The sequence below is a fragment of the Manis javanica genome, chromosome 3 (assembly GCF_040802235.1).
Source record: "Manis javanica isolate MJ-LG chromosome 3, MJ_LKY, whole genome shotgun sequence".
NCBI lineage: Eukaryota > Metazoa > Chordata > Mammalia > Pholidota > Manidae > Manis > Manis javanica.
This window is the reverse complement of record NC_133158.1, coordinates 184,398,720-184,414,539: the sequence shown is the minus strand read 5'-3', so window position 1 is coordinate 184,414,539 and position 15,820 is coordinate 184,398,720.

Sequence of the window (15,820 nt, the reverse complement as noted above, 5' to 3'; positions counted from 1 at the left end):
CCTGGTTACTGCAAGATCTGTGCTCCCCGAACTGCAATCTGATATCCCAAATAAAAGGCCTTTTTTCTTTTTAGTTTGGCCTCCTTTTCTTGGTTGACACAAGAGTTTGCTGAATGTGTTGGGTAAAATGAAAGTATTCAAGGATGACACAGGTTTCTGGCTTGGGCCACTGAATCTATGGTTGTGAGAAAAAATTTCGCTTCTCTGTTAGTGTTGCCAAGTAGCTGGCAGTGGTGCTGTGCAGCACACGCACCCACTCAGCGTCTGGCAAGTCCGTTCTGTGGCCTCGACGCTGCAAGACGAAAGCAAGGCCATCACCTCGATCACGACTGAGCACAGATAAAACAAAAACACCACACTGGTAAAGCCCATTCACACATCTGGAGGACCACGGATGGAAGCGACCCCAGGGCCCTGGCTCATGTCACAGATCTCCACCTAACCCAGCCTGCCCTGAGGGCCACCACCTACCCAGGGCGCCTGACATGCACCCGGCGCAGGGCTCCACCTCGGGGCCTAGCGCACCCAGAGAAGACGCCCCGCAGGACTTAAGGAAATCCTGCGCTCCCAGCCACTCCCTCGTTTCCCCATTGCCTCTCCATAGCTCCACATACCCGCTCTTGCCCAACACCCCTCAGGAAGAGCGCTCTGCTGCACTCCCCGAATCCTTGCACCATTTTCCCTGGGATAAAGTACATCAAACTCTTTACTAAATTGATTTCATTGTGTCATTTGACAATGTAAACCGCAAACACGACCAGCCACGTCCCTCTGCCTGCAAACGCCAGCGAGCGCTGCCTCTTCTCCCACCGCACCTCTCGCCCTCCCCGTGCCTCCTGCCTCTTGCATGAAAGGTACTAAGACCGCCAGTTACAGAACCGCCCCTACTGAACACAACCAGTCCAGACCCAATCCCCTCCTCTGTGAAACCTCTTCCAGATCCCTAACACCCCCTGATCTTCTGTACCAGACCCCTCGAAACACTCTTGCTGAGATGCCCACGTGCCCTGTGTGAGCAGCTCCCTCACTGTGTGAGGATAATAAACCCTACCTTGTTTGACTGTAAATGTCTCCTACTGACCTTTGACTGGTGACATTTACTAAGAAGCAAAATACTGGAGGAGAATAGGATTGTTTGAAGAGTAAGAGCATAGTTTTGTTCTGTGCATGTTGAGTGTGGGGGACAGATTTCTGGAGGTAATTTATTGATCTGCGACTCAGAAAAGGAATTCAGACTGAGAAATGGACCTGAGAGCCCTCAACACAGAGACAGTAAGTGAAACCACAGGGAATGGAGCAGATAAATTTATCTGGAGAAAACTGCGCTGAGATGAAAATAGGTTTAATCTAGATTTTAGGAGAGGGTGGAAGAGAAGGCAATGATGGAGAAATCACGAATGATCAGGGACTTAGAAGAAGAATTCATCACTTAGGAGTAATGTCGTTGAAAACAAGTACAGAAAATGCTTCAAGTGATAGTATTTAACCAAATCTGTTTAATGTTTTATCTTACACTTGTATTATTATTATTGGTGCTCTATCCTACTTATTCTTAAAACGATTTTATCATAAAAGTGATACATGCATGCAGTTTTTGTAAATATGTACACATACACCCCACCTACTGCTCCAGTGTAACTACAGTTAGCAGTATTGTGTGTTTGGGAGAGGTGTTTCCTGGGACTTCTGTAATTATGCAAACACACATACACTTTTGTTTTTACATAAATAGGATTATCTTATGCACAGTGTTTTTTATCTTTTTTATTTAAAAATGAATTTTTGCCTAATAAATATAACTACATAAATCTTCTTTTCAATGTGTGCTTGATATCTATTGTACAATGTATCACACATAAGTCACTGTGCCATTTAAATCTGTTCTCCACTATGGTTATCTGACTTGTTCCCAATTTTACAAACAGGGCTACAATGAAGATCTTTGAACATAAATATTTAAGTGCTTGTGCAAGTACATTTGAAGGAGAAATTGCAGACTGGAATTTCTGGGTAAAGGGGGTTTTGTATCTGATTTTTAATAGTTAATTATTCACTTAAAGGATTGCATGCAGTACGATACCAACAGCAGTGTATGAGTTTTTCCCCAAACCTCAGCAAATACCGGATACAATTTTCCCAGCCCCAGAATGAATTTCTTCTCTTGGTCACATCAAGCACGGTCCAGTACCTGCTGACCTGGTGACACTCTGTGCAATCTTTGTTCTCAAATGCTGATTGCAGAAGTTAGCTTTCCAGCCTGTTGGGACTGCACCCAAAATTTAGAAACTGAGAACATACTTTTGATAGCATTTGGTTTAACTAATCTATCCAGAAATAGAAAAATGTCCAAATCACTATTCATTTCAGAATTTTCCCAAGGTAGCTCTATAAAAGGAAACATAGCTCAATGGAAAATAAAGTCTACTTTAGTAACCATGGAGTCAGTGGCCAATGACCACAAAAGCAGATTTCTGGCAGTGGTTTTGCAACTTGTCCAGCACCGACCTTTCCCGCACGGCCCCAGGCTGCCCTCAAGTCCGTCCTGGGAGGCCCTAGCCATCACATACGGTCATTCATGGACAGCACTGGGGAGAGGGCGGCTGAGTTTGCCTGTGAGTTCTCTTACCGAGTCACATAAAATGTAAGGAAAAGACAGGAGAATGCATATTCTGGACTAACACGTATCTTTAACTCACAGCCATCTCTCCCCTGGTGAAAGAGGTGGAATGCCATGGTTTATACAGCCAAGCAGCCCCTTCTCTTCCCTGTGCGGGTGTTGGAAGGCATGTGGGAAGAACAAAGCAGAAATATCCTCCACCCAAGCTATCAAACTGTGACCTGCGAGCACAGCCACCCTACATCAGCCCGAAACTGCCCCCTTTGAGGCAGATTAAAGTGGTCCCTGTAATACAGGCATACCTATATAAACTGCTCCTTCTTGATGTGTTACTGTCATTTAACTGCAGTTTATCTTTTTTTTAATAGAAGCAAAAGGAAAACATATTGTAGAATATTTGGATGAAATGAACTTTATTCTGAATTTAAGGATGAACTTCATCCTTAAAGTGTTAAGACCAATGTATGAAAATATATAAATATGCTACTGTTCCAGATTTTTGAAGATGAAATGGTAAAGACTTATCAAAATTATAATTACTGTGTTTTTGCCTAGAATCAAGCAGAATGTCAGTAAAATAAAGATCTAATTTTTTGGTCTCAGCACTTTTTGTAGCCTATTTGACACGCTGTTCCCTCTCTTTACTAGCCTGGAAAACTCCTACTTGTCCTTCACAACAGCACAAGTGTTAGTTACCTCCTCTGTAGTACCTGTTTTCTACTCACTCTTTATCTCACTGTGCCCCATAATTATTCCTACTAAGCACCCCTCACACTGAATGGAGTCTTTTATTCTGTTCTCCACCATCCCTGCTAGACAGCAGCTTCTTGCAAGGAGTTTGTGTGCTTCCAGCACTTAAAGCAATGCCTGGAACATGTAGGTCTTCTGTTCATGCTTCTTGTTCACTAATTGGAACCAGAAATGATTAAGACACTTACCTTAGTGACTATCTTCTCTGTAAAAGAATCATCTGGGGTAAGAATTCCAATAACTAGAAGGTCCTGTGGCATAGAAAGCTCACAAAATGTAAAAATTAATGCCCAAATAAAAATTTCAGGAGTATTAGTTGCTTCTGGAACTTCAAAACATGACTTCCTCCTAAGAACTTAGGAGAAAAGAAATGAGTCCCATCTTCTGGATTCATCTGAGCACTAGATTCAGTGCTTTTAAATGAGTTTCAACAGTTTGCTAACAGTATATAAGTGTACAAATAACACTGACCCCCTTTTACTTTAAATTTTCTCTAAGCTTTAGTGGCAAAGATGATTAAATAAGAAGAAAATCAGCACTTCTGTTCCTGCTGGTCGGCACTCTCACTTCCCTAATACAGAAAAGAAAGAACCTAAATGAAACACATTTTTCTTCTTGTTACAGTAAAATAGAATAACTTGCACTGTAAGTTCTACTTTGCCTTATACATATAGAAAATGTTTTATTTCTTCTTATGATTGTTTCTCCTTTTTTCAGTCACATATAAAATGAATCACATAACTATATTCTCTATTACATAAGAAAGCTTAAATTTAGAATTCCAAAATAGCATTATGCAGCGAAACAATAGCCACACTGACAGACTTGAGAAAATTTTTTAAATGACGTTTTTTCTTCCCACTAGCATATCAACAGCCAATTTTGAAGAACTTAGTTTGCAGAGTTTTCTATAGTTCAGAAAAGGAACTGTTATCTATCATTAAAGTATAGTAGAGTCAGAAAGAGGAGAAGAGAAAGTCAGAGGAAATGATATAGAGAATCCCTTTACTGGGGTGTGTGGAGAAGAAGGAGAAAGAGACAGGATAGTAAAGTGCTCATATGTGGGTCAAATTTTAGGTTCTCTAGAGTAAGAGAGAGGCAGACTGGACGCGGCAAGACCAGGGAGAGCGGGGCCTGCGGAAGGAGGCAGCCCCTGAGCTGCCCACACACACCTGGACACAACCACATCGGAATAAACTTGGTAGCAGTGTCATCGGGCAGATGAAATGTGTGATACACCAGACTGTGTCCCCTGAAAATTCATATGTTGAAGCTCCTTTACCCCCAGTGGGATTGTATTTGGACACAGGACTTTTAAGGAGATAATTAAGGTAAATGAGGCCATAAGCTGTGGGGCCCAGTCCCAAAGCATGACTGTCCTTGTAAGAGGTAGACACCAGGGAGCTCTCATCTACCTTCCCACGTGTGCACAGAGAAAGGCCAAGCAGGGACCCAGCGAGAAGGCAACGTCTGCAAGCCAGGGACAGAAGCCTCACCAGAGACCCGATTTGTGGGCTTTCTGATCCCGGGCTTCCAGCTCCCAAGAACTATGAAAAAATTGCTTTTGCCAAAGCCGCCATGACTGGTGCTTGGCTGTGGCAGTGTGAGCAGACTGGCATAGGGGGCCTGAGACTTGGCTCTCTGGAGCCATTCAGACCCAACTTTTGAGACATTTTGCTTAAGAAGACATCATAATTTGGGAAATTTTTGGTACAATAAGGAAAGACCCATCAGCGGATGACATTGGTCCTGCTTGAGAGAAGGACAGAGCCTATTTATGTTCCAGTAACGGTTGGTCTCAGTGAAAGATAAGTAGGCTCTCTCCATTTTTCAAATGTAAACCTTTACCGGATCAAAGGAGCTTAACGACAGCCAAGTGTATTATCTATCGAAAACATCTTTAAGTTAACTACAAACCTAAATAAAAATTATCGCCATTCTCACTCAACTTTTATTTTTGGTTCTCCTTATTTAGCACTTCTCCTTCTAGTTCAGAAAGACACTCTTAACTTCTTCCACATGCCTCGGTTCTGGGACGCCAAGACTGTCACGGTGCTGGTTGGGGGTTTTCTTGCAGAACAAACCCCTCCAGGCGTTGTTTCCTGCTGCAGGCTGGCTATGGACTCCTCTTTGCCCTCTTTCATCTCGCCCGAGGATGAACTACGGGAAGGGAACAGAAAGCAGCCTCCTTTCTAACTGTTCCTTCCTGTTTTTTACCTTTCAAGTTTTTCATGAAGGGAAGGGAACAAAGCAAGTTCCATGATTGTTTTAACACCAGGAGGTCACAACCTCTAAACTTAAACCTCCCATGATTTAAAATGACTCAGAGTATGTCAGTTATACTTCAACTAAATAAATAAATAAGATGACTCCCAGACTCCCAGGGAGTTTACATTTTGTTTTCTTTTATTCAATATTCCCCTGCACTCGAGGTCTTTGTCAAGTGTTCTGCTATTAGAATACCTGCCTCCTTTGGGCTGAGCCGCACAAGCTGTGCACGTCAGAGTTTGAGGTGTCAGTGCACTGACTCGGGCTGTTCTTAGCTTCTTAGATATTTGTTGGTCACTAGATTGTACTTGCTACAGACAGGGAGTCTATCTTCTACCTCCTTGGTAAACCACTCTATATACATACATAGTACAGGATATCAATTGGGTGATTTCAATAGCCCCTCAGACAATGCGTGCAAATGTGGTGCAGGCTATACTTTCTATTAATGCCATATTGGGTGTACTTAAAATTTCATTAATATGGGTTTTTAATGAAATTGAATATATCTACTTAACAACAAAAAGAGATGCTGTAGCAGGCATGTCTGTAAAAATATTGTTAACATTGGCCTGTTTGCTACGACATTTTATGCACATGAGTACTTTTTGTTTCAAGTTTTACTGAACATGACAAAATACAAATACATAAAGATGTTGATATTTTTATTTCTGAAATTATTCATTGGTAATTTCAGAAATAAAATGGCAAGAATGGACATTTATATTTAAGGAAAGACACTCAACACTGTCTTTATTAGTTTATTAATCAGAGTCATGATGAATGATCAGTAAGAAACAATTCACAACACAATGGAAATAACACAGCTTCACTTTCTGAGTGACATCGGAGCAGACGGTTCCAGGAGAATGCCTGTGGAGTGGTCTTCCCAGCCTCTGTAATGATCACATAAATCTTGTGAAATTCCTGATGAGTTAGTATAAATAACTCGGAAAGCTATTATTTGTGCATAAGATAAATCCAACTTAATAATAGCCACAACTCAATTTATTCACTCACTACCTTTTTATGCATTAGGACATTGCCTCAAAAAACACACAAAAACCCCAACACTTGAAATTCTAATTACTAAGCTCACTACAAATCTGTCTTCATCTTTGATATTACCACAAGTTGTGTTCTCACAGTTACAACAAGACATCAGCAGACACCCTCCTTTATAATTGCTAGTTTGCAGAGTCCCTATTATTGTTCACAGCATGGGCTGTTATATACTGGAAAATTCTTAAGAGGCAGTTGGTATAGAGGTTAAGATGCAAGCTCTGGGCTCTGGATTGAGGCAGGGCCTTATGCAAATCTCAGCCCTATAATTTGTTGTCTGTGTGAGCCTTGGTAAATTAATCACTGTGAGGGGCAGTTTACTCCGTGGTATAATTCAGATAATAATAGCTCTTGTGTAACAGCACGGTTATAAGCATTAAGTGAGATAACGTCTATAAAATTAGGACTTAACATAATGCCTGCTGTATAATTTTAAATGCTTAATAAATGTTAACTATAATTAGATCACAAAATGAAAACTGGAGGAAAACAAGGGGAATAATCATAAGTTGAAACATACTTTTAATACTATTATCTATGATTCTTAACATAAAATATTTAACTAATATTTGACCAATTAATATGACTTTTCTCTCTCATACGGTCAATACCTAGACTTTAGAAGATAGTCTTTTATAATTATTATAAAATTCTGTTGGAAATGATAATTTTTTAAGATAATAAACATGCTGAATGGCATTTTTATTTTATTGTAAAGAAGTTTAATCTCTACAAAATAAAACACCTACTTAGCTATTTCCAAGAGTTAGGAAATTCAGTGAAATAGAAATACTTGCTTTTAGAGATAAATGTTGGCAAACATGCAGAGCTGTGCATGTTGGTGGGGTGTGAATTGGTGCAGCCAGTGGAAAACAGTATGGAAGCTTCTCAAAAAATTAAGAAGAGAACTACCATATGATCCAGCAATGCCACTTCCGGGTGTATGTCCAGCAAGTCTAAGTCAGGATCTCTTCGTAGTTCAGGGAGCTTCCTCTCCTTCCCTCTGCACTTCCCTTCAAGCATCCACCACTCCCTGCTGCTCCCGCTCTAATGAACTCCTTCCTTACCTGCGCTCTTCTGACCTGCTCGAGAATTCTTTCTTCTTCTGAGACAACACCCCTCCCCCGTCCAGGCTAAGGTTCCATCCAGTGTGCAGGCAGAGACCTCCCCGGGTGCAGCTGCCCGGCAGCACAAGCAGAAACTTAAAATCTTGCAGGAGCTGAGAGACTACAACTAGAGAAAATTACTTCTTTTAGATAAAGTTCAAAATACTTCTTCCTTCTCCCAACATTACCTCTTACTTTTATATTTCCTATCACAATATAAAACTCATAGTTTATACCATAAGTTACCTCAAAATGAAGTGCTTAAAATAATTTCTTGGTTGTAAAGCTAATATTATTACCTGGCTAGATTATATTGAAACAATGACCTACAATTGTTATTTATTCACTTTGGGGAAGGAGGAAAAAAGTGTTTACTCCGAATTTATTAAAGCTTTTATTTTCTAATATCTAAAACATTACTATTTGTGTAGGAGGAAAAATAAATCCTTTGTGAGTCTAGTACTTGTTTAAAGTATTTTCCTATGAGTTGGTGATTAAAGTAACATATAAGGACATAGAGAAAGGGGGTGATGACATATAACCTACCTCACGGAGCCACAGAAACACGCCCAGTTTGCCTTGTAAGGTCCTCCATTCGGAAGGAGAGCGCTCCTCCGTGGGGGGCTAAAGCCTGACTCCAATGTACACAAAAAGGGGTTTCTCTGAATCTCCTCACATTTCTGCATATTTTTAGAGATTGCCATCCTCACTGAGTGTGAGAGTGGCCTATAAATAGAATTGGTGAGATGTGAATGCCCCTGACACATCTGATCCGCTGGCCTGAGGTGAAATGAAAATATAATTTCTTAACACAGACTGTGCTTTCAAAACGCAGAGATGGAATATTTGCTTTGTCAGGTCTCTCATTTTGTCTTCTATGTGTGGTGGCATCATGCCTATTGAGTATGCAGATCTGGAGGCCATTAAATAAGAAAGAAGACAAATAAAGCTTTTCATTATTTATTTAGCCAGAACATACAATACATGAAATCTGTGGGTTGCAGACAGGGTTTCTATGGAAACTGTTCTATACGAAAGAATGCCTGACTAGGCTAGCAGATTTGCTGTTACCATCACCAGCTGCAGCAACGTTTGCAAATCCCACCATCCTAACTTTAAAGGTAACATGCATGGTAAACATATTTTGTCTATCCTCTCACTACTCTGCAAATCTAAGGTCAACAAAAATGATGCATCTGTGTATCAATGCATTTCTACACATTTTAAGGGGACTTTAAGTTTTGCCTTTGGCTTTTCTAGTTTTGTTTCCATCAGGTTAAACTTGAGTATGGATTTTTTGAACCCACAATTGTTGAGATCTTCCAGGAATCAAGAACCACAATCTCTAGAGATTTATCTGTACTTAGAAAATATATTAAAGGCCTACTTAAAAACTGATAGAGCTGCCTGAGTTTATTTCTCCCTCCTACCATAACTAGAAATTGTGTTTCTTTTCACATAAGTTAAACCCCAGAATCACTTTTCAAAGACTCCTTGGGAATTTCCTTATGTAAATGGATCTTGCAAAAAGTCTCCATTTTTGTAGATTTTGGGATTTGACTCTGGCTATTCCATACTTACTCTTTGTTGTTTTTTTTAAAGTGACAAATGCTGAATATATTCTTCCAGAAACAAAGCTGAAAGATTGGTTTGATGTTAAACAAATTGATGAATATCAGTGTCAAAAGTGGGAGCAAAGGGCAAGTTTCTTTGGTCTTTGCCAACCTATTCAAAATGCCTAAATTTAGAGAGCTATCCCTAGAAAATTGGAAAGTAGGTTAATTCTCAACGTTAACCACCACTATTCCCTTCTCATTTCTCAGCTTAAAGTAAATTCAGTACTTACTGGTTTTCTGTTTGTTTTGTTTTTTATCAGGGGTCTGAGATTTGAACAACTAGAAGCATGGTGCTGTCACCAGCTAAAGACATTTCCAGCAAAGCAAGGTAGGAGTGAAGTTTAGAAATCAGTTTGGGACATGTTAAGATAGGTGTTGGTCATCTATGTAAAGATGTCAGATAGTCTGTGGACTTCTGAGTCTACAAGAAGTTTGGAAAAGAAATGAGTGTACTTAGAAAACAGAGGTGCACAAGCACAGAGCCCTCCGGTACTCTTCAAAAAGAACAAACCAGACAAAGAATGAGAGAAGAAAAGCCACCTCACTGCATAACTCCAGGAGAGACCATTTATATTTTTGTCTGCTTAAATGTCATCTATTGGAATTATTCAATAAATAGATGGCCCATTTGAGAAAGCATGGCCAGTGAGGAAGAATGAACCACAGACTGATAACCTAGAAGGCACGTGGAAAGCTTTTCAGAGAAGAGACTCGTTAACCATGGCTGCGAGGTAAGCGTGACGAAGGCTGAGATCAGACCGCCATAGTTTGCCCTGTAGAGGTCACTGAGGACTTTGACAAGAGCAGTTTCCACTGATTAGCAGGGGCAAAAGCCTGATCAGAATAAACTAAAGAGAAAATGTGAGAAGAGGAATTGGAGACTGGGATTATGCATCATTTTTAAAGTAGCTGTTTTGCTTTTCAAAAGAGAGCAGAGAATTAGTAAAGTGGGCCAAAAGAATTATTTCTTTTTTCAACTATAGGATGGGAGAAATAATAACAATTTTTCCAGCAATGGAAAAGCAATAGGAGAGGGAAGAATTGTTAGGGTGATGTCTTTGAGTCAGCTAATACAGAGCACAAATAAAGTGCTAGGCTTTAAATGAAAGCACTATCTACAGAATACAGAACACGGGAACCGAAGCAGCTTCCTAGATGGGTGTGGTGACAGCATTCTCCGTGGAGTCACACACTGGGCTCTCGGGAAGCAAAACTGAGATGGAATTGAGAGTGGTGAGCATTTGTTAGGGACCAACACCTACAGGAAGGAGAGGTAGGAACCGGCATTGGGTGGAAGAAAAATTCGAACTACAATGCATGCCTGACAAAGCCTTAATCAACTCCAAGGAGAGCTCTGGATTTGTCCCTGAGGGCCTCTCTGCCACCCCCACCCAATTCCCCCAAACAGACATTGGATTTCGGCTTCCTCTGAAAGGGTGCCCTCTTGGGCTCTTGCTGGACAAGGTGGACCCTGAAGGAGCTAACTGCAGGGGGGACTGTGCTGACAGCTCTCCCCACAGCTGGGGTAATGGCCGTCTCCTTAGAGGGAGATGTGGAATGTCCACCAAGGAGGATCATTTCCATTTTCTCAGTACAAAGAGGTGAGAAAAATTGATATTTGGGAATGAGGAAGGACAGTGAAATCGGAGGTCGGGGAAGGTAGAGGGTTTGAAGGTAGAGGAGAGGTATCAAACTGTCACTGGGCTGAATTACCAGTGAACAGGTTAGGGAAATTGGAGTGTATTTCCAGGCAGCTTTAAGGGTCCATTTTAGTTTAAGTAGTTATAAATTTCAAGTGATCCCGGAGAGCATGGGAGTTGGGTTTTCTCTAATCATATTCAACTATACACGTGTAGATGCAGGAACAGAGCGAGAGGAAGACGAATTCAGAAACCAGTTAAAAGGGACCAGATCATTGAGAGACTTGAAAGCTATTTTAGGACCTTGTCTTTTTAATGTGAATGAGATGAGAAGGCATTTCAGTGTTTATTTTTAAACTTTTGATTTTGAAAAATAATGCACATATAAAAAATTGCATAGAACATAAATGTTATCACAAAGTGATCACCCAAATAACTCTATTCCGGTGGAGAAACTGAGCGTGGCTGGCGCCCTGGGAGGCCCTGCCCTCGCCCTTCCCCCCATAATTTCTTCCTGCCTCCCTGTGGTGTCTGAACTCTTGACATTTACAGTAATTCCTTTCTTGCCTTTTGTTTTTAAGTAGTTGTGTCATCCAATCTTGTATCCCTAAAAACTAAAGACTGCGTTAGCAGGCTTTTGCTTTTATCATCTTTTTATAAATGGCATCAAACAATACGTACTTTCTGTGTGTGGCATTTTTGCTCTACATTGTTTTTTGAGATTCGTTCAGCCAACCACAGGTTCAGATTTGGGTGTGGCTTTCAGAAATTTTAACCCTGCAGCTGCAGGAGAGAGTTTTGTGGAGGGAGTTGTTTTTATGTTTGTTTACTTCAGGAAAACAAAGATGTTTCCTTGGTCCTCAACAAGGCTGTGAGCTCAACAGCCCTGAGCTCATCTTTCCTCCTCCCCAAACTTTCCAGGACACTTAGGAGCTCATCAGCCCAGTATGAAGCCCTTGGTCTTCACTCCCACAGTAATGTTTTATGGCAATTACTTGATCCCTGAAAACTTTGTGCTCTCCAGACACTAGCTCACTCTTTAGTCACTGCATGCCATGGAGTGGTCATGTTTTATTTATCATGATGATGAAGTTAAGGATACCTTTAAATCTAATCAGAGGAAAAGCAACTCCAGATTCCTCATTAAAATTCTATTGTTTCTATTTGAATTCACCTCCACTGTCAAAAACTTTGTTAGTCAACATTCAGTCAGAAAAACAGAACCATTAAAATATTATGTGAATAAGAAGTTCACTACAGAAATGACACATACACAAATGTGGGGGGAACTAAGAAGGCAGAGACAGAGAGAGGCAAGTTGAGAAATAATAGCAAAGCAGTAACATGACAGCGGGTGGGAAGGTAGGAGCGTACAGGAACTTGCAAGCTGAGTGTGTCCAGCCACAGAGGAGGGTTGTGGAGAGGCGTGGAAGGTACCGCCGATGAGGAAATTACGATAAGGTGCTTGGTGGCTGGCAGGGCCAGGAGCTGGATGGAACAATGGAGCCTGCTCTGTGTCTGTCACCACGTCCGACCCCAGGAGCCTCCCGAGGAGTTACCTCCCCTTCGCTTCCACTCATCCAACCTTTCGTGAAGGCCCTCGATCAACACTAACCCAGAACCGTACAGGACAGAGGGTCCTGGAAGATGTATTCCCAGGCTAAGCTGGAAGTGGTAGTGCCAAGTAGGTAAGTGTAACGTATCTGTTTATGTGATGAACCGTATTAATTGGTCGTTACATATTAAACCAGTCTTCTATTGCTGGAACAAACTGTACCTGGTAGGGCTGTTACATAGCTTTTTTTTACATTTGCTGAATTCATGCTGCTAATACGCTTTGTGAGTTGTAGTATTTTTATATTTACAAGTGAGATGTACCTATAACTTTCCTTTTAATGTCCTTGTCAGATTTTGTCCAGTTTGTTTAGATCTCATTGCTTCTTTTTATATTTCTGGTAAAGTTTGTGTAAATTTGTGCATTTTTTTCCTAGAATATTCAGTAGAATTCACTTAACTAGCTATCTGGGCCTGGAGTATTCTATGTAAAATGATTTTTTTTTTCATATGGATTCTACAGAGCTAAAGGATTTCTCTAGCATTTTATTTTTCATGTGTCCATTTTCAGAAGTTTATTGTTCTGGAAATCTATTTCATCTAAGTTTTTTAATTTATTGGCATAAAGTTATTCATAATATCCTTTATTAGCATTCCCTAATATTAGCATTATGGTTGTTTTAACTATATGAATACAATGTTCAAGTAGACTTCTTTGTAATATCATCAGCATAAATTTCAAAAAGTATAATCACTAGGACCAAGGGCTAATGAAAGGCTCTGTACATTTTACTAAATTATCCTCCAAAAAGTTTAACCATCAGTGACATAGAAAAATGCATAACTTTTGTAGCCTTGGCCATACAAAGTATGATAATCATGTTTCTTTTTATCTATTTTTTGCCTATTTGATATGCTGAAAATAGTATTCTACTTAATTTTATTGGTATTTCTTAAAGTTCATTTGAGGGCTGAGAATTTTTTTTTCGAATTTAATTGGTCTTTATGATTTGACTGTCCATATCCTATGAGTTACATTTTTACTTGAGACTAAACAATCTATAAGCAGAAAAAATATCACTCTTTCAATATGCCTACTAACCAGTGTTACTATACATGAGATATTCTTTATTTAAAATATCATAAGTTGTGCATTTTTTATAGGTATATGTGCAATAAAATTTTGTAGTTAGCTATTTTACATAACTCTTCTCTGTCAACCTTATTTGTGGAGATCTATTTCTATGCATAATTTTCAAGGTAAAACAGACTACACACAAGTGTTTGCTACAGTGTAACTTAGTATCATCATTATGACCCCAAATTGCCTCTTGAAGGAAGATTGCTTCTTCTGTAAACTAATATAATTAAGATGTAACAGGTGCATCAATTCAAAGATCTTACAAATCGAGTTGTTGCTAAAAATACTCAAAACACATTTTAAAATTCAGAGACAATGGCAACAAATATGTCATCACCAGTTTTAGGTTAATATTAACAATTAGACAATGTTAATAATCATAAAAGTTTATGCTAATTCTAAAAACAATCTATAATATCTTACTAATTATTTTACATCAATTTTTAAAACAACTGCTTTATAATTTAAAAAGCAATCCATTTTCCCAATTAATTAATAGGTGTAGGAGTGTTAGCAAGTATTAATCCATGGAGTATGCATGAATAAAACTCTTGGAAATATTGCAGCTTAATTATGTAACTGCTATAAAAAGTGCTCTTGTATTGGAATTTTGAGATAAGTAAAAATTATAAGAGGATGAATAGAAAGTTATATATTGAATTCACTTTGAATTATTTTTACTCAAGTTGTATATTCATCTATCCTTGTATCAAGGGCATATGTATTAAATATGGGCTGATAAATTTCTAGCAGAATTTCTCATTACTAATGTCTCCATAAATATTTAATCATTTTATTAGTTTTTGTCGTAAGACTTGTTTTTCTATTCTTCTAATTCCCACTTTTAAAAATCTTTCCTTGTGAGGCAGCATGTATGGTGGTTAGAATCAGACAACTATGTTCAATGATTTCAACATTAGTAGCTATGAGAAAATGGGTAAGTCCTTAATCTCTATAAGGCCTCATACTCCTTTTTTATCAATTATAGTAATAGCCTTTTTTACCTCATAAAAGGTATAAACCCCACAAAATACATCCCTATTTTCCGGAATGACACCTTACACACAGGAGTCATTCCACATGCCTTCCCCTCTGCCCCACTCCCTAACAATGAAAGTCTTGTCAATTCACATTCCTGAAATTCCTATCATCCAAAATCATCTTCCCGTCTCAACCAATAGTAAATCCTCATCATTGTTCTCCTACATGGCTTTCATTAACAATTTCTTAATCTGCCTCTTTCCAGTAGGTCCCTCCAATTATTCTCCTGGGCAGTGGTATTTCCAGAATATGAATTAAAGCTGTCACAAGCCCAGTGTGGAACAAAGGAAGAGGACTCCCCATTAAGGCCCCCAAAACTGTATGTCATCTAGCCTTTAGTTCCATTCTAGAATCTGGGATTGTTTTCCTCCATCCCACCCATGTTGTCTAAATTCATACCTATCTACCCGTTGAATCCTAAAAATGCTGAGCTGCTTTATAGCTCCATATCTTTTTCCAGGCTTATCCCTTGTTTTCTAAGATCCCCCAAAAAACCCACGGTAGAATTGACCTCTCACCTTCATGTTCCCACTGTACTCTGTAAAAACATAGACTCACATGGTGCCCATTTGTATTGCCTACTATTGTGCTGTAAGTGTTGTATCCCCAGCATCAAGCAGATGGCCAATGATAAGCACAAATGTTTACTGAATAGATGAGTACCCCAATTTCACTAGGGTGATTAATCAAAAGAAATATTAAAAGCAAAGTATATGTACTTCCCCACTAGTTGCTACAAGGGATTTACAAATCTGTGCTTTTATTTTTGTTTCTTATTTGCAAGTAAAGCTAGTGCATGACCTCAAGTGGCTCCCTCATCCTGAAGCTATTTTTATAAAGTAGAGAAAACTTGGAGGGGAAAGCAAATATATCCTAGAATACTAAGTGTTCTTATTCTTTAAATTCCTGGAAACTTTTATATACACATATATCATCCATTATTCTTTATTATTTATAAAGTTAGCTCTCTGAAAGCCATCTTTATGGATAGAACAAATGTTTTCCGAGCACTCCTGTATGTAATG